Genomic DNA, 20,368 nt, shown 5'->3' with positions numbered 1-20,368 from the left:
CATATTCTATTCCTATCTTTTTTTAGGTAGTTTCTTCTATGGTGACTGTAAGATTTTATAAATTAGCACTTTATTTTACACATTTCTCTATGTAGCAACATACCTATTGTTTTATTGGTTCAATAGGATGCCAGTGAATGAATATACCTTTCTCCACTATTGAAAGTCTAGATCTGTGGTCAACTATTAATAGCAAGACTGACAATTCTCTCCTAGTATAAGCTCTTCACCACTCATTTCAGACATAATCACCAACAATGATCTAATAAAAACTAACAAAACTTTAGCTTAAAAAAATCTAACTTCAGGCCGGGCGCGGTGGCTCAAGCATGTAATCCCAGCACTTTGGGAGGCCGAGGCGGGCGGATCACGAGGTCAGGAGATCGAGACCATACTGGCTAACATGGTGAAACCTCGTCTCTACTAAAAAATACAAAAAACTAGCCGGGCGCGTTGGCGGGCGCCTGTAATCCCAGCTACTCGGGAGGCTGAGGCAGGAGAATGGCCTGAACCCGGGAGGCGGAGCTTGCAGTGAGCTGAGATCCGGCCACTGCACTCCAGCCTGGGTGACAGAGCGAGACTCCGTCTCAAAAAAAAAAAAAAAAAAAAAATCTAACTTTTAAAGAAGACTGCCTGAAAGATGGATTTATATTATATCTACTACCACAATAAACCTCTATGTGTATTGGCTACTTATTATGCCCCAAAGTACTGACTGATAGAATGAAGCCATCACAATGAGTCATTTTTTTTTAAGCCTCTGTACTATAAAGATACAAGATATACTTCTACATTTTTCCACCAGTATTTATAATCATGTAAAATCCAACTGTGTATTTACAAAATTACACCAATTTGAAGATAAAGTTTATAACTTTCTTCTGGGTTTTGTACTTAATAACAAAGACAAAATATAGTATCATTAAGAAAGCACATCATTCACTGTCACATCAGGATTTTTTTAAAATGACTGATATAAGGAGAAAATAATGTGGTCAATTTTTTTCCTTAATTAGTGTTGGAATATTCATAGAAAACATTGTTAAAGAATTTTAAAAATGAGTATTACGTGGGAGGTTTGCTATAGTGTTGGCTGAAATTACAATTAAAAATAGTATCTCAGCTTATGGTATTTTCTGGATTCTGTTTTAATAATGAAACAGCCTTTTCTTAGCTATTTAAAGGTACTGAATAAGATATATTATCACAGTAAAAATTACATTACAGGAAAACCATATAAATGTAATCACTCTTGATATATCTGGTTTAAGTTTCCTTTACAAAATTGTTTTAAGTAACATTACAGGTGCAATAGCACATTTGAAATTAATTTATTGGATTATTAGTCTTTTTGGCACAGAAGTTGAAAATAGACATGCATAAAGTGCCACAGAATGTTACTGGTGTGGTTAATTTTATGCATATTAAGAGATCCTCAAATTATAGTTGTCATACAATATTGTGTCATGAAATAAATAAGAAATTACCTTAAAAATCTTTTATATTCTAAAGAGGTTTTCTGGTCATTTTGTGCCAAGTGCTTAAGAGATTTGCCAAGCAAACATAAAGGTGCATTGTTCATTTTCCTTTTTCAAAAAGGCACACATTCATTTTGTTTTTAATTTCTGTAATGACAAATTCAAGCCCATATTCTGCTAGCTGACAGAAATTTCAGAAAAACAAACACTAAATATTTAACTTCAAGATATTTTACTAAAAAACAAAGAAGTAGCTGCTACTATTTGGAAGAAAAGTGCACAAAGGAGAGAACATTTAAAATTAGATTGCTTTGAAATATTTTCATATTAAGTGATTTTAACGTCCAAAATATAAATGTATCACTTGTAAAATCTCTCTTCTCTATGTGCTTAAAACAGAAGCAGAATTTTGTAACCCACTTAATAATATTTTAATTTAAAAAATTTCAATAAAGAGCTACAGTTGGATGTAACATACTTATATTATCTATTTAATTCATAATGTCAACAGTCTGACATGGGGGCAAATTGAGATTTTAACAAAACCAATTGTCTTTGTTTTGTGGTGGAGGGTTCGAAAAACTAGTAGGGCAATTCAGTAAGTGAGGTCAATATTGCATTCCCTTTCAGCCACTGTCTTTGTGTAGTAAATTTTTCAAGTATGACAAGCATTAAAATGTCAGCCAAGGCAAATTGATTAACAATTTATGATAATGAATAGAATAAAAGGAATGAATTATTGATATATACATCAACATGGATCAATCTCAGAATTACTTATCTGAATGAAAGAGGCTGTGCAAAAAAAGTACGTACTATGTGATTTAATTCATATAAATCCTAGAATATTCAAACTAATTTATAGTAAAAAAGAATTTCATTAATTGCCTGGGAGTGGGTTGAAGGAAGGGATAGTTTACACGAGGACAAGAGGAAACTTTATTTTGAAGGGAGTGATAGAAATGTCTATCATTTTAACGGTGGTAATTCTTTCAAAGATGTATACATGTCACAAATTATCAAATTGTACAATTAAAATGTGTACAGTTTATTTTGCATCAGTTGTATCTCAATAAAGTTGTAACAAATCAAAATAAAAACATCAATGAAAAGCATACATTATAAATGAAAAAATAATAAATTCAACTTACTCAAAATTTAAAACTTTCTCTTTCAAAAGACACTATTAAGAAGACAGGCCACAAATATGGACTAAATATTTGTAAAGCACATATCTAATAAAGGACTGGTACCCAGAATACATAAAGAATACTTAGAAATCAGTAAGAAGACAAGAAACTCAATTTAAAAAATGGACAAAAGATTTGAACAGTTTACTATAGAAGAGATACAGATGGCAAAATGAACACAAAAATAATATTATTAATCATTAAGGATATTTAAATAAAACTCAAGAAAATATCTTTTTTTTACACTGTTTTAGTTTATTGGGGCTGCCATAACAAAGTACCACAGACTGGGTGTGTTTGGCAACAGAAATTTATTCTCTCACAATTCTGAAGGCTGGAAGAACAGATCAACGTGTTGATATAGTTGGCTTCTTTCTGAGGTTTCTCCCCTTGGCTTATTGATGGCCATCTTCTCCCTGTGTCTTCACAAGGTTGTCCCACTGTAACTGTTTATGTCCTAATCAACCTTCTCTTCTTTTTTTCAATTTGAATACTTTATTAAAATGGTAGTTGTCTTTGTAACATATGCACACACCCTTGCACACTCTGAATGATCTGCCTGAGGGAAAAATACTAAGTATGCCTAAGGAGAAAATGAAAAACAAATTGTTAATGGGGTTTTCATTATTACAGGCAATTATGTCCACATGACTTACAAAGCTATTGCCAAATCCATCCAAGGAAACAGAGTATGAAAAAGAGGGAAAATATATTTTAAAAATTCAATGGTGGCATAGCAGAGTTCTCAATATAAGAAAGTGACATAATGTGGACTTTTGCTATGAATTTTCACTTTGTGAATATGGGGAGAGGTTAACCAATGGGCAGAAAATTAGAGAAGGTGATACGTAATAGGCTTTTTGCAGTCAATTTTTCTCATAGTATTATGCAAGATCATCAAGAAAATGCTTATTCTCTGGAACAGTTTTAGAACTTTTCCAATCACAAGTCTTGCCCTCATCGGTTAAGGTAAAGTGACCCATCTGAGGAAGTCTTTAAAGATCTTAAGGCAGATGGTTCCTACTCTCCTTAAATGAGCAGTGCATACTTGATCTTGCTTCACAAAACAGGGTTGAGTCTCACTTTCTATCTACCAATCTGATTAAGGCTGTTATTTTAACTTCCTCAATACAGGTGTGAATTTGCAGCACTGAATTAAATTCTGGGCAGATGATAGATCTATGCTCTGTAATCACTATCTAAGCACCAAATGTGCCTCCAGAATGACAAAGATTATTAACATCACAAAGTATGAATCCTGGAAGAATTTCCTCTTCTTCAACTCCTTTCAGTCTGATTTTCAGCTTTTCACCTGGGGCTACATATCAGCTTTTATAACATTGGAACATGTTCCAAGACCTTCCACATTATGCTTTTTTGGCATCATCACAAGCTGCTGGCCTTTACAAACAGACTGCCTGATTCCAGCTTTCCCAGGACAACAGCGCCCATATCCTTGTACTTATCCAAAATTGGCAGCCTGACTGGTACAGCAACTGATCTACTGAAGTCTGACAAATTACCTAGATATAGAATAAATGGTAATCCAATGTACTAAGTACAGAAATTCAATTGCTCTTTGAAATTTTCTGCAGTTAGTCCTGAGCAGGCACAAAGAGAATGCAGTTTTTGGAATTGAAGCCAACTTTTTTCAAAATGGCACTAGTTTTTCTTTATATTCTTCGTATCTCTCATTGCTCCCATTTGCTGTTGGATCATTCATCTTATTAATAAACAGACTTAAGTGTTTCACACTTGCTGTCTTTGCCAACATTGCACGTTCTCTTCTTTGTCCTTTTATCAAATCCAATTTCAAGCTCTCTTCTCCTGGCTGAGATTAGCAGCACAACCTAATCAGCTTGAGAGACACCACCAGTCGTATTTGGGATGAAGCTCCTGTGACCAAAGACACCTAGAACTATAAAATACTTCTTTTCAGTTTTAAAATAGGCAAAACTCGCTTCTATTGTTTTATCCTTGTCTCCATTTTCCTAACTTGTGTCTAAGATTCAAGACAAGTACCAAGTTTCTCTGTTTTGTTTTTCTTTAACTTCTTTTTCATACATTTCAAGTGCCCCGTTTTCACCCATTTCAGTCAAATACACTATTTGTCTTCCGGTGGTTGACTTGCCAGCATCGACATGCACAATGTACACTGCATTTTGTTTTGAGAAAAGACCTCTCTCTGTTACCCAGGCTGGACTGCTGTGGTGTGAGTGGCTTAATGTAACCTTGAACTCCTGGGCTCATACGATCTTCCCAACTCAGCCTTTGGAGTAGCTGGGTCTACTGGTGCATACCACCATGCACCATGCACTGGCATTTTTAATTTTTAAGTGATGGGGTCTTGCTATGTTGCCCAGGGTGTTGCTCTTGAACTCCTGGCCTCAAGCAATCCTCTCACCTTAGCCTCCCAAAGTGCTGGGATTACAGGCGTGAGTGCCTTTTAGGAGTGCCTGGTGGCATAACCACAGAATTAGGTTTTGGCATTTCATCTTCCTCCTTCATCATTTCCTGGGTACTTTTCTCTGGTGGCTTACATCTCCCCAGGAACCATCTCTGCTTCACTTATTTCTTCTACATGCTTCCCTAATCTCTTCTTACGAGGAGACCAGTTATTTTGGATTAGGACTCTCACTAATAACTTCATTTTAACTTGATTACCTCTGTAAAGACCCTATCACCAAGTATGATCACACTCTGAGGTACTGGGTGTTAGGACTTCAACATATGAATTTTGGAGGGATACCATTCAGCCCATAACACAGACTTACTAGAATGAAAAAAAAAATACTTTTAATGGACATATAAAGTGCTAGTGAGGATGTGGGAGACTAGGATACTCATTCACTGCTAGTGGTGATACACAATGGTTTGCCCACTCTAGAAAACATGCACTTACCATATGAGCCAGAAATATCACTCTTAGGTATTTACACAAGAGAATTAAAATATATACTCCCACAGATACTGTATACAATTGTTTATAGCAGTTATATTCATAATAGCCCAAAACTGCAAACAACCAGAATATCCATCAACTGATGAACGAATAAATTGTTGTATGTCTATGTAAGAAATACTACCCATAAATAAAACAGGAATAAACTACCAATAAATTCAATAGGATGTTTAGACCTCAAAAGCATTATGCAACATGAAAGAAGCCAGATACAAAAATGGTAAAATGTATAAGACTCTCTGGAAAAGGAAAAGTTCTGGCTCTCATCAGCACTGACTGGCATAACCTTATTTGCTCTTTATTATATGGAGGAAGACTCTTTTCTTTATTTTTGTTAGATTTGTAAAAACTAAAGGGAAAAAACTATAGGGAGAGAAATTGGGTCACTAATTGCCAGGAGTGGGGCTAGGGGCAGGAAATTGATTGAAAAGAGGAACAGGGAGACTTCTGGAGGTTAGGGAAATATTCTTTATCTTGATTGTGGTACTGGTTAGAGAACTACATACATTTGTCAAAACTTACTAAACTGTATTCTTTAAAAGGATGTATTTGACTATGTGTAAATTTTGTTAAAGTAACCTTGGCTTTTAAAAAGTATTAAAAATAGTAGTCTTAAATGAAGACCATGGAATTGCTGCAACAGATAATATTAAATCAACATTTTCAAAAATAGAAGGTATAGTCAATCACTATGTCCTAACCAAAAATATTATTGATAACATTTTAATTCATCTGTTTTCAGTTTCTCTTGTGTGTATGCCTACATAATATATATTATCATGTAATATATTAACACACGAGTACATGTGTATAATTTACACATAAATAACTGGATATGTAAAGGATATGCATGCAAAAATTTTGTATAAATGTAAGGCATACACACTCAGATATTTTGGATATCTCTCATAGTTACTTTCAATTTTCTTTATTTTAATAAATAATTCTCAAACTAATATCTCTGTGCTTGGAGGTTTTATCATCATTTTGGATGTTTTTAAAAGAAAGAATGACAAAATTTGAATTAATGTGTCAAACTTTAAAAAAATCTGTCTCATGAAATATATAGATTCAATTATTTTTCAAAGGTCTTGAACCAGTTTACATTGATACAAACAATTAATGAAAGTGCCTGTTTCATCATACTCTTGTCAGCACTGATTGACATAATCTTAGTTGTTCTTCATTATATTGTGGAAGAGTCTATTATTTTTGTTATATTTTTTTTTTTTTTGAGACGGAGTCTCACTCTGTCACCCAGGCTGGAGTGCTGTGGCCGGATCTCAGCTCACTGCAAGCTCCGCCTCCTGGGTTCACGCCATTCTCCTGCCTCAGCCTCCCGAGTAGCTGGGACTACAGGCGCCCGCCACCTCGCCCGGCTAATTTTTTTGTATTTTTTAGTAGAGACGGGGTTTCACCGTGTTAGCCAGGATGGTCTCGATCTCCTGACCTCGTGATCCGCCCGTCTCGGCCTCCCAAAGTGCTGGGATTACAGGCTTGAGCCACCGCGCCCGGCCTGTTATATTTTTAAAAATAGTAAATTACTTTTAGCAACTGTCTTTTAGCAAACTATTAAAATCTTACAAATCTGGCTTTACCTATTGATACAGTATATTATGTGCATTGATTTTCTTCCATTAAACCATCTTTACACTACTGAATACAATACAATTACAAATGCCTGCTGGCAAAGCTGGCCCAGTAATTTGTAGTTGATAATTGCTAATCACAGCCTTTGCAGGAAACTCCTAACTACATCTCCTTCCAGAACCTAGACTTTTAATAAATTTGTTTCCTCATCCTTAGAGCTATTTACCTTCCCTCATTCTCTCAGACAGCTGCCTATATTTCTTCATAAAGTTGTTATTTTTTTAGTAAGTCAGTTTCTTTACCATCTTGAAAACAGTTGCATGGTCTCCACATTTTGGATACTCTGAAAAGGATTTCACTGAGACTCTGTCCAGTGCAATCTTCCGGAATAGAACAACTTTCCCTTCCAAGATTTCAGGCCTCGTACTTAAACCTTGAGCTTTCGTTGAGCCCTGTAAGTGTGGTGATCAACCACCTATTGAGTAATGCAGCCAAAATTACAGCTTATATCAAGGAGTCCAGAGATGCTATCTAAATATGCTTTATCATCCATTCTACCCATCTGAGGGGAGCCTTCATGTACACAACAGAACCAAATGGAGTATATATGACAGCATGAATTAACAATTCTTGGCCATTTTAAAGACTGAAAAAAACAGCAGCACCAGAGAAATAAATAAATTAAATAAACAAATAAATAAATAAGCAAACCAATAAGGCAAATCGTTTTCAGTACTAAACACTGAATAAATCTTAAGATCCTCAGACTGACATTTCTCGAAACAGCTCTTTGAAGCCAACAACACAAAGCAGTCAATAGTGGTTAAACAATGCTTTTTATTTCCCCAGGGTTGGAAATCTGGAATTCTCAATTCCGATGATATATCAAAACAATGTATATAGCTTTTACAGGTATACTCAGGCCCAACACTCAGGTGATCTCTTTAGTAAGTCTGGAATGAGGATTATGCATCTGCATTTTTAATAAGCTGCAGGTATGATTCTGATGCTTAGCCAATATTTTAAATTATTGGTTTAAATTCTGGGGATCAGATGGGTTTGGGAAAACAATTCTTTCCAGAAAGCTTAATACAAAAAAATTTCTAAATTCTGCAAGTACCAGAGCTTTTAGCCAGCTAATCAATTTATGCCTTGATAAGACAAATAGACCCTTTTGCCAAGGATTGACAATCTTGATATAATTCCCAGAATTATTGTGTACAGGATAAACATATGTATTAGGTAACTTGAGGATCAGAGATTGTCTGTGGATATTATTTGTCCTGCCTGCCCTCTGCTGGCATGAAGTTGGACAATTGACAGAATGTGCGCTTAGCTTGACAAGGCAGTCATTCTCATGGAAGAAATGTTTTGGTTTATTTATGCAAGGCATAGTAGTATTTGGAAGGCCTAGAAATTACAATATAAAATGATTTGGAGATTCTGGATAGTGAAATAATCTCAAGTTTTATTAAACCCATCTGTTCAGCTGTGTACTTCTTCAAGTCAGAGATGCTTGACCACTGAAAAGCAGCCATATCTAAAATACCTAAGTAGGACAGAACCAGCCAAGTTGGACCCAAAGAGGAAGCAGCAGACCCTGTTGGCCAACTAATACTGGAAAATCAAGACAAGAGGGAGGCATTGGCAAGGCAAGAACTTGAGGAGGAAAGTTATCTGTCTATCGATAGAAGAGAGGGGGAATCATTTTAAGGGCACTGTAATCAAAATTTCAGCATTATGGAGATAGAAGATGGCAGTATCCAAGAAGAAAAAGACTACTGGCTCTGTTGAAAGAACTATTGTATGTGGAATGCAAGTCAGTGGAAGACAGTGTAAAAAAGAGACTTGGTCCCAGCTGACAAGTGACACGGTTACCAGGGTTCTGATGGGCCTTAGGTATCTGGACATATTCTTCTCCTGTGTTTTGCCTTCCTTAACAAGCTGACCCAAGTCATGTAACAGGTAGGGCAGGGCTCTCCTAACTTAGCTGACTAGGCTGAATTGCTAATCATAAAAGAAAGCATCTGACCATTTATCTCCTAGAGGGATGGATGCCTTCTGAGGTTGCTGAAGCAAGACTCTAGCATTCCCAACAAAAACCTGGGACCATTTTTGTTTTCTTAGGCAGCATATCCAGCTGCCAGAAGACAAGATGGACTCCAGCCCTGACCTTCCATTGACTTTTTACTCATTATAATCTCACTGAAATACTAAAATCTCCACTGACAGTGAGGCTTATCCCCCATTTTCTAGTCATGTGATACATGTTAGAGCATGATGCCCCACTGTGCAAGTGTTGACAAAAACCCACCTAAACATTGCTTGTACATCATTCCTTTTCCCACATCACCTTCCTTAAAATGACAAGAACTGAGCCCCTTGGGGAGCTAGTACCAGGATTCCTTTCCTGTATGCTGCTTCCTTGTATGTTTGAGTCACAAACCTATTAAATCTTGGCTGAGAAAAAATTCTGTTTATCCTGGTGTTAATTTCTACTTATGCAAGAGCCAACAAATGTGGGGTCCAGGATGCAGTAACAGCCTTGGTGACTCTGCTGGAGTCCATAAGTGAGGATATTTCCCTGAGGAGAAGCACCGGAGAGCCAGCAAGACCTCCAGAATGTGACCTTGTGATAGATGAAACGGCCACTTGAAATATTTGCTTCAGTGTCTCTGCAGTCACTGAGTCCTCCCTTGGCCCACGGTACTTTTGTTCTCCTTCTGAGCCCTGCCCCTCATTTTCTTTTCCCTCCTGATTGGCTTAGGGATTTCTGGAGTAAGGGGTCCTAGTCCCCTCTGTGCTAGGTTTTAAGAACCCTCTGACTAGCTGACATCAGATTCTGAGTAATTTCCAAGAAACCTGCTAGACTGGTTGAGGAGGTAGGCAGTCGGACTTGATCAGCCCAAAGAACAATGGCTGGGATGAGTCCTGCTGCATGCCCAGTTTCTCTGAGCTCTTTATTTCTCTCTTCATTTTTTTTTTCTTTCTTTTTTCCCTTCCCCGTCTCTTTCCCCATCTTCTAACTTTATTCCTCTGGTTATCTCAGAGAGCCACCTACAGTCTTACTCATCTCAGCCAAAAGTACACTTAGCTTCCTCTGGCTGGAAAGACTTCACCTTGACTTGTGACTTGCAAAGGTGGGAGGGACTCATCTGACATTGTGAAGGTCTAGGATACTGAGGCTTTCCCTGATGGGAGACTAGCAAGAGTGGTGACGACATTGACTCTGCACTGTACAGTGGCGGGAAGCCTCACAAGCTTCCTTTCCCTGCCTTGTCTTTTTTCTTCCCTTCCTTTCTCTCTCACACCCACCCCCTTTCAACCTGGTTCATTTGCAGAGAACTATCCAAAATTTCATATTCTCCTATTTTCTCCCTGAAATGAAGGAAAAGGTTTTCTCCCTATATTTCCTCCTTGCCTTCACTCCACTGTCCAGTGAGACTCGAGTGCTCTCCCTTTTGTCTGCCCTGAGGAGTACCTCCCAGGCAGAACACTGGAACCATTTTCTTTTTTACAGGAAACTCTCCACTCTCATTGCTTCTGATTGGGAAAACTTTGTCCAATTGAACTCCTCACCAAAATACTGATCTTTTGATATTTCACTCCTTCTTTATTTTACTCTGAGATTCAAGAGCTCCCATTCCATGATCTTTTTGATATCCCTAATTTCCCCCATCACTTCCTCCTTCAAGTTTGGCCCATTCTGTCCTGGGCAAAGGTACAGCAATTATAATTGTCTGAGCTCAGTCCTTCAGCTTTCACCCCTCCTCCTGACTGTTTGGCCTGTGTTCTAAATGAGGTAAGAGCAGTTTTGAGTAATGGGGGCCTTCTTCCTCAAGAGTGGAGGAATTATCTTAGCACCTACTACTGCCCATCTTCAACACAAAAGTGCACTGTACACCTGTAGCCTGTACAATACAAGTGCACTCTTTCAACTACACACACCATGGGCATTCCTGGCCTTGTAGTCACATGTAGGGCACCCATTCCTTAGCAGCTAGTGTGAAACAACTATGTCTGTTATTTCTATGTTTTCCTCTCTGATCCCTGAGAACAAGGATTCCTCCATCCAAGGGAATCCTGGGCTGACTACTGGGCTTAAAGGGTCTCAAATTACATCAAGACTAATTCCCTGGGGCTTTTCCCTATACCAGGATCTTTAATCAAAGGTAACAGGAGAGGCAGGATTAGACATGGGCAATGATCTCAGTGTTCCCCATGACTCTCTTCTAGGATACATTCTCTCCAACTGGGGGCAATTTAAGCTAGAAGACCTAAAGAAAAAGAAATTAATCTCCCTTTGTGACATCACCTGGCCCCAGAACCCACTGGGAGATTAGGAGCAATGAACATTACATGAGTCTCTTAGGTATAATGCTACGTTACAGCTACACTTGCTTTATAAGCAATGCTACGTTACGACTACACTTGCTTTATAAGCAGTCACAGAGGTGGGAAGAAATCTCTTATGTGCAAACTTTTATGAAGTTGTATCAAGATACTGGGTTATTAGACTCATGTCACATATGCATGGCATCTACCATTCCCAGCTTATTGCCTGGGGTTAAGAAGCAAGTGCCAGACCTACCCATTGATCCACTATTACAGTCACCACCTAATCTTCCTGATCCCAGGCCTGATACACAGTAACCCTCCACCCCTCTTTCAGGTTCAAGGCCTCCTTTGGCCCCTGAATCTCCACCATACTTGGATCAGGCCCATAGAGAACTAGAGATTTTAAGGCCAGAGCCCAATCCACTATCCCCTATGGGGGTCTGATTGAGTTCTAAGCTGGCAACTACTTTTACCTCACCCCCCCAGTCCAGGGCCTCTGTCCCCTAAAGGAGATAGCAAATGGGTGGGGGGAATAATTCAGGTTCCCATCCCCTTCTCCATGGCAGATCTGAGAGTATGTAAAGAAAAGTTTAGCCAGTTCTCAGAGGACCCCAATAAGTTCAGGGAGGAATTTGTAAAACTATGTCTGAGGTTCACCCTAACCTGTTAGGATGTGATGGTGATTTTAGACAATTGTGCCACCCCAGATGAAAAGGTCCAGATTCGTGAAAGGGCAAGGGCACATGCTGACTCATTTGTACAGGACAATGCCTCATATGCTGTTTATCAAGCTTTGGGGAAAACAATCCCTGAGCAGGACCCCTGGTGGGACCTTAGTGATGAAATAGACAAATGTAGAATGGAGCATTTTATTGCCTATGTGACTGAAGGGCTGAGAAAATGCATGAAGAAGCCTGTGAATTATGACAGGGTTGGGGAAGTAGCTCAGGATGGACTGGCGAAGAATCTCCTCAGCTGTGTTACAGAAGTCTTTAGAAAGTATAGTAACTATTGTTAATCCAGAGTTGCCAGAAGGGATAGCCTTGTTGGCTATGCACTTTGCATTTTTATCACACAGTTCACTCCTGATATTAGAAGGAAGTTACTAAAGTCAGAGACAGGGCCCCATACCCCTCTGTCAGTATTGGTAGAGAAGGCTTTTAAGGTTTTCAGCAACAGGGACAGGGCAAAGCAAGAGGAAAAAAATATCAGGCTGATCAAGAAAACACAGCTTTTGGCTACCTTGATTAGCCCTCCACCTCATAGCAACCCAAAAAGGCAAAGAATACCAGAGACAAGAGACAACTGCCCAATGAGGGACCTAACCAATACACACACTGCCAGAAGGATGGGCACTGAAAAAGGGATTGTCCTGACCACATCAAAGCAGGGAGATCTGCTGACTTTCCAGACAGGATCCTCGTCTTGGAAATCTCTCCCATGAGGGAGACTGTACCACTGACTAATGGCACCCAAGAATCCACTCAGCTCCCACCTCCATCATCACCACTCCAGAGGAGCCTAGGAAAACTGAATTTCTTATTGATACTGGAGCAGCCTATTCTGTCCTAAGTCTGTAAGCCTCCTCTCCAATCATGACTGTCTGGTGATAAGAATAGATGGATGATGTAAGGTAAGACAATATACTTTTCCTCTTGTCTGTGAGGCTGGTTCTGAAGTTATAACTCATTCTTCCCTACATATTCCTGAATGCCCCACTTTAGTGTTCAGTAGGAAACTGCCGAGCTCATTGGAGGCTTCTATCTTGTCAGGAAAAGATAGCCTCAAGGTGTCAGTAGACAAAGGACAAGGGATCAATTTGTTAGCCTCACTACAGCTAGCGGATATTAACATTTCCTCTCTTCCTGATGAAATTTGAATTCAGGTTAACACAGTAGTATGGGATATTACAGTTCCAGCATGAGCTGTCAGAGTTTCCCCTATTGAAGTAAAGCTAAAACCAGGAGTAAAATACGCTTGGAAAAGACAATATCCTCTAAGACCTGAATCCCTAAAGGGAATTCAGCCATTACTTACCAAGTTCCTAAAACACGGATTAATAAAGGCCCATCAATGAACCCGTAACATTCCCATACTTCCCATCTAAAAGCCAAATGGGGAATATTGGTTTGTGCAAGAGCTATGAGCCATAAATGGAGCTGTGGTTTCCATTCATCTGATGGTATGAACTTGTATACACTGCTCATCCAGATTCCTGGGATGCACAATACTTCATCATGCTGGACCTTAAAGATATATTCATCTGCATACCTCTGCACCTTAATTCCCAATATATTTCTGCCCTTGAATGGAGGGATCCCAGTATCTTAGAGACCACTCAGCACACCTGGAAAGTGCTCCCACAGGGCCTCTGGGATGCCTTCATCTATTTGGGAATGGCTTGGCAGTGAAATTGACAAAACTAGGATTTCAGAGTAGGGGCCACATTACAATGTGTAGATGACCTGAGGATTGCCAATCTGACTAAGTAAGATTCTGACTGTAACATCATCAAGACCCTGAACTTCCTGGCTGAACAGGGATACAAAGTTTCCTTGGCTAAGGCCCAAATCTCCCTATAAAGGGCCTAAAATCTAGAATTTGTTCTCACTCCCAGTGCCTGAGCCTTGGCTATGGATCAGAAAAGGTCGATTGATGGATTGCTGCCCCCACAAACCAGGAAACAGCTACAGGACATTATTGATTTGACCTGTTTCTGCTGAATATGGATTCCTAATCATGGCTTAATTGCCAAGCCCCCACACAAGATGCTGAAAAGGGGAAAAGGGTACCCCTGTAAAGAGATAAGAATTGTCATCAAGTTTTGAGGACTTAAAAACTGAGTTAAGCCAAATTCCATCACTTGGGCTTCCTAACCTGGATAAGCCCTTCACCTTATATATACATGAAAAACAGGGGATGGCTTTGGGGGTTCTAACTCAGAAGCTAGGGCCAAACCAGTGGCCAGTGGCTTGAAACAGTATTCCATTGCCCAGGGTTGGCTCAGTGACAGCTACTACCCTCCTGGTTAATGAGGCCTCTAAACTTACCTTGGGTCAGTACCTAGAAGTTGTAATCAAGTCCAGACTATACTGGTGGTGAAGAAACACCATTGACTCATCAAGTTCTTTTATTAGACACTCTGGACATTTCACAGAGTGTCAGAATTTGATCCCTGTCACTTTACTCCCTGTTGCAGAGATGAAGGCCTAATCCATCAATGTACTGAGACAATAGAATAGACCTATTCCATTAGGCCTGACCTCCAGGATGAGCCCCTTGACAATTCAGAAGTAGAATGGTTTCCTCATGGGAGTAGCTTTATGGAAGAAGGTGTCCAAAAATAGGCTTCTCAGTAGTAAGCCTTAGTGACCTCATAGAAGCAGAAACTCTTCCCACTCTGACCTCAGTTCAAAAGGCTAAATTATTTGTTTTAACTAGGGTTTTGCAACTGAGAAAAGCAAAAACAAACTAAACATTTTTACTGACTAAAAGTATGAGTTTCATATCTTATATACCCACACTGCCATCTGGAAGAAAAGGCAAATGCTAACAGCTAAAAATTACCCAATAAAGCATAGGGATCTAGTCTTAGCTCTTCTGGAAGCTGTACAATTCCCTGGCCAGGTGGAAGACATTCACTGCAAAGGCCATTGGACGGACAGACTGCTTATTAGCCAAGGAAATTAGCTGACAGGATCACAAAATAAGCAGCTGGAGCACAGACAGATGACCAGGTCATGGCACTAATAACCCTTTGGGACTTCCCAGCTAACTTCAATACTCCCAAAAAGAACAGGATGATGTTGAGAAGTAGGGGTAGGAAAAGAGGAGTTCCAGGTGGTTGGTTAAGGACGGTAAAGTCCTTATCCCTGGGACTTGACCATGAAAATTTATTTAGTACCTACGTGAAGTTACTCACTGTAGGAGGGATGTCTTTTGTGAATTAGTACAAAAGACCTCTTCTGGAAAGGGGCCAAGAAAGACTGTCAGTCAAGTAACCATGGCCTGTGACTTATGTATTCAAAACAATCCCCAGACTCAACTTGTTCCTCTTGCCCTAGTCAAGCCAGTCCAACACCGGGAACCCACCCTGTGGAAGAATGGCAAATAAATATTACCCAGATGCCCTCTCTTTTGGGATAGAAATACCTTCTCATTTTCATGGACACTTTTACTGGCTGGGTCAAAGCATATCCGACCCAGTCTGAAAAGGCCACTGATATTTGCAAAGGTCTCCTAAAAGAAATAATTCCACAATTCAGTTTTCCAAAGTCACTCCAGGGCAACAATAGACCCTCTTTCATAGCTAAAATCACTCAAAGCTTTCTGGCAGTCCTGGGAATCGATTATAAATACATGACTGTTGGCATCCCCAATCCTGAGGAAAGGTAGAAAGGATGAATCATACCCTTAAAAGAACTTTGGCAAAGTTATTTCAAGAAACACATCAAACCTGGATAAGGCTACTTCCTATTGCATTCTTTTGGATTCGCACTGCCCCAAAGAGCAACCTAAAGCCCAGTCCATTTGAAATGGATTACAGGAGGCCCCTCCTCACTACTGACATTTTACTGGACTGAGAAATAAGTCAACGCACATGGTATTATCAATTTGGATCAGATTCAGAAAGCAATTTGGGAATAAAGTACCATCAACTTCTATAAAAGAAGGAGAATCTCCTCTACAGGTCAACCCAGGCACCAAGTCCTTAAGATTTGGAAAGAAGGCTCCCTGGAGGATCGACGGTTGACTAAGTGACAGGGCCCTAGGACTAGGTGATCCTGGTCACTCCAACTGCAGTCAAGCTACCAGGGATCTCCAGCCTCTCCCAGTTAAAAGGCTGTTCACCAGAATGTTTCTAGGCTCATCCAGAAAGCCCCCTTTCCTCCCATGAATGAGTGGAAGGCCTCCACTACAGGTTTACAAGAACCAATTAGCCAGATACAAACACATAATGCTGTGGGTAAGCATAGGAAAACTAATTTTTCTCTTCACCCTAATTACCGTTTTCTTGTTCTACCATTTTGGACAGTCCCTCCTGTTGGTAAGGACCTTTTCTTTCTGTTCTTGCTAGGTTTAAGGCAGGATCACAATGAGAAACAACTTCCTCTTCCTCCTTCTCCACATACTCTTTGCTACTAGGGCCCAATGGGAAGAAAACTCACTCATCATTTTTTCCAGGATTATCACCTCAAGGAACAACCTCTTTAACTGTTAGATTTGCCACCACACCTACAGGTGGGAGGGACTAAGCTCCAATTTGTCCCCACTAAGACCAATTTGACATTAAATCTTACCTCTGACTATGTTGAAAAGCCATCACCTATGACTACACAAATTGAAGTAACAGAAAGACTTGAATGTGTGTGCCTCACAGACATCTATAACCAATCCATTTGGAAGGAGATATACATGTTTAATTATCCATCCTTGACAGTCCCCTGTTGTCCTTGTAGAACCAATCCTTGGGCAAATATAATGTATGTAGGTATGGCGTCCACTCTCAATTTACCCAATGACATTCAATATCCCTGACCAATGTCAAACTAAAACTACCTATTGGCACCCTGCCTCTCATTTACTGAAACATCCTGACTGGCTCCACCTCATCATCTCCACAGGGATGATGTACAGATTGGACAGGTATAGAGAGTATAACATGGAGGCTCTTTTATCTACCTCCTAAGGGAGAAAGGGCATTCCCTGGGTGCAGAGAACCAGAGCTCAGTGGGAAGACCTCTTTCGCTCCAATGCAGTAGCAACATTCCTTCCTGAGAACCTAGTTCGAATAAATGGCTCAACTCCTTTATACACCATCAAGTAGGCACAGCCCCTGGATATATATTGCTTTGTCGCAGTCAAGGTCCTGCAAAGGAGAAACAGACCCCATCTTCCCATTCAACTTACAGGCCTTAGCCTATCCTTGTGTGGACACCCCCAGTTCCAAGGAAAAGTTACTGTAGGACAGCTGGGCTCCAATAGAGTAACAGTCTATAACCTTACTTCCAAAATTAGATACAAGAGACCAACTGAGCTAATCCTGGCAGAAATTATGGCACCTATGGGAAAGGCAGCTCCCTGAGGGGCTTCACCTAACACGAAATAACTTTTAAAACTCTTACACAGATTACAAAAAAGTTGACCACAAATATAAGAGAAGGCTTATGAGGTCTCCAGGCTTCCCGAGACCAATTAGTGGTGTTGTCAACAATAGGCTAGGCTTAGATCATGGTCTAGCTGACCAGGGAGGGTGTGTGTGCAGTTATCAACAAAACTGATTGTTACCTCAGTAACTCTGGAAAGGTTCAGATCAATATACAAAAAATATCCAAACAAGCTACATAGTAACATAGATCTAACCAGGGAACTGATCCAAATTATGTCTAGAAGTGCCTTCTCAAGTCTCACCTGGTTTCTTCCCTTCTTAGAACCTTAAGTAGCCATATTATTATTACTAATCTTCAGCCCTTGTCTACTGAATCTCTTAGTAAAGTTTGTGTCTTCCAGATTGCAACAGTTTCAGACAAAATTGATGCTGGCTGAAGGGTTCCAGCCTGAGTCACTGCAGGAAGGAGCAAGCCCCTATAAATCATTAGATCAGATAGCAAGAGACTTATGTGCCTCTGGAGCAGGTAGGGATGACAGACTTTGTTCAGCATGAAGCAGTTATAGAAGACAAGATTTTCATTCCTTTCTCCCCTTAAGAATAATGAGGTTGAGGCCAGGCGTGGTGGCTCTTGCAGTAATCCCAGCATTTTAGGAGGCCGAGGCGGGTGAATCACCTTAAGTCAGGAGTTTGAGACCAGCCTGGCCAACATGGTATAACCCCATCTCTACTAAAAATTAAAAAATTAGCTGGGCGTAATGGCATGTGTTTGTAATCCTACTCAGGAGGCTGAGGCAGGAGAATTGCTTGAACTCAGAAGACGGAGGTTACAGTGAGCTGATATCATGCCACTGCACTCCAGTCTGGGTGACAGAGTGGGAGTCTGTCTCAAAAGAAAAAGGGGGAAAAAAAAGAATAAGGATGTTAAAATCTCTTAGGGGGGATTGAGACATTATAAGGAAAAGACTTGGTCCCCACAGAGATATGACACCAAGGCCCTAATGGGCCTTTCATATCTGGGTGTATCTCTCTCCTTCCTTTTTGCCTGCCTTAACAAGTCATGTAGCAGGAAGGGGCACCTCTCCTAATTTAGCTGACCAGGCTGAATTCCTAATCATAAAAGGAATAATCTAACCATTTATCTCTTCAAGTAGTGCCTTCTGAAGTCCCTGAAGCAAGACTCCAGCATCCCTGATAAGAACCTGACCGGGTGCGGTGGCCTGCCACCACGCCCAGCTAATTTTTTGTATTTTTAGTAGAGACGGGTTTTCACCATGTTAGCCAGGATGGTCTCAATCTCTCAGCTAATTTTTTGTATTTTTAGTATTTTTAGTAGAGACGGGGTTGCACCATGTTAGCCAGGATGGCCTTGATCTCCTGACCTCGTGATCCGCCTGCCTTGGCCTCCAAAAGTGCTGGGATTACAGGCATGAGCCACCGCGCACAACCACATATTGTTTTTTACCTCCAAATTCATCCTTCTTTCTCTACTCAAATTTGTGACCATGTGAAGTACATTCCCCAGAATGCAAAGTTAGCTGGTTCCTATTGGTTTCTACAAACAGGAGATGCTATAGGGGGATTAGAGGAAGGAAGTACAGAGAAGGGACTTTTTTAGTTTTTTTCTGCTCCTGTCAGCTTGGTTCCATCCTTCAGCTTCCCTTGGCATTCACAGAATCAGCCTCATCACACTCTCAGAAATCCAGCAACAGCCAGAGATGCCCCTTCCTCAGAGAGCTGAGTACCTGGATTCTGCTAAACCCACGTCACATCTCTCTCTCTCTTTTTTTTTTTAACTTCAATTCCAAAGAGTAGTAGCTGCTTCCCTATTACTTCAGTGATTCCCCTTTTTTCCCCTCAGCCTTCAAAGCCTTTGTAACTGATTACCTGTATCAACTCTCTTCATTTGAAATGCTTAGCGTATTTTTTGTCTTCCTGACTGGAACTTGCACAGTACAGAAAGCAATAGCTGGTCTGGCTAGTATGTTCAAAACGAAAGAACAAAATGTAAATAGATTAATTGTGCTATTGTTTATACCTGATTTGTTCAAGCAACTGTACTTACTGAGCTTATCTGTCCAGAGATAGATGTTGCTGGTTTAAAGTCAATGATTTATACAACTCAAATATACAAGTAAAATCCAATAATCAAATGTATCAAAAAGTATATAATTTTAGATAAATGTAAAGTTCTATATTTTCTTGTTACTCACTTGACCAGGCCTCTTTATTGAAGCTAACTGCTGCTATTTTCAACAGTTATCTATGCTTCTGAGTCATCATCATCCAAGGTTCAACCCTTTATTTCTAATATCAGCCTTTCAAGATCTTACTGCCCTAAGCCCCCTTTCCTACAAATGTCTCACCCAAGTCCATAGCTCCTCCTTGGATCCATACTCTAGGGGGTAGACAAGTGACATTGTCTTCACTTCCTATGCACTAAGACTCAATGTGGGACAATTACCAACACCCTGGGTTGACTTGGCATACTCCACTTTAAGTTTTTATGTTGGAACCCCAGTATGAACTAACCAGATTACCTTCTCCAGTTCCATGGTGTGCACAGTTTGAATCTATCCCATAATTTTGAGCTTAATCTATCCCATTACTTTTGAGAGTAATGCAACTCTTCTGAGTGTGCAGATTTAATGTCAAATGACAGGGTGTAGCTACTTTCTGTATGTAACCTGCTCTATCTTCT

General features: G+C 39.9%; 1 pseudogene; it reads right to left on the bottom strand.

Moving 5' to 3' along the window:
• Positions 1-3,552: 3,552 nt before the first annotated feature.
• The window catches only part of LOC117081358, a 176,315-nt pseudogene continuing 159,499 nt past the window's right edge, over positions 3,553-20,368 (bottom strand).

Source organism: Trachypithecus francoisi, unplaced genomic scaffold, assembly GCF_009764315.1.
Source record: "Trachypithecus francoisi isolate TF-2019V2 unplaced genomic scaffold, Tfra_2.0 Lachesis_group8, whole genome shotgun sequence".
Lineage (NCBI taxonomy): Eukaryota > Metazoa > Chordata > Mammalia > Primates > Cercopithecidae > Trachypithecus > Trachypithecus francoisi.
The sequence above is the reverse complement of the archived record's forward strand: the minus strand, read 5'-3'. Positions and strand labels throughout refer to the sequence as shown.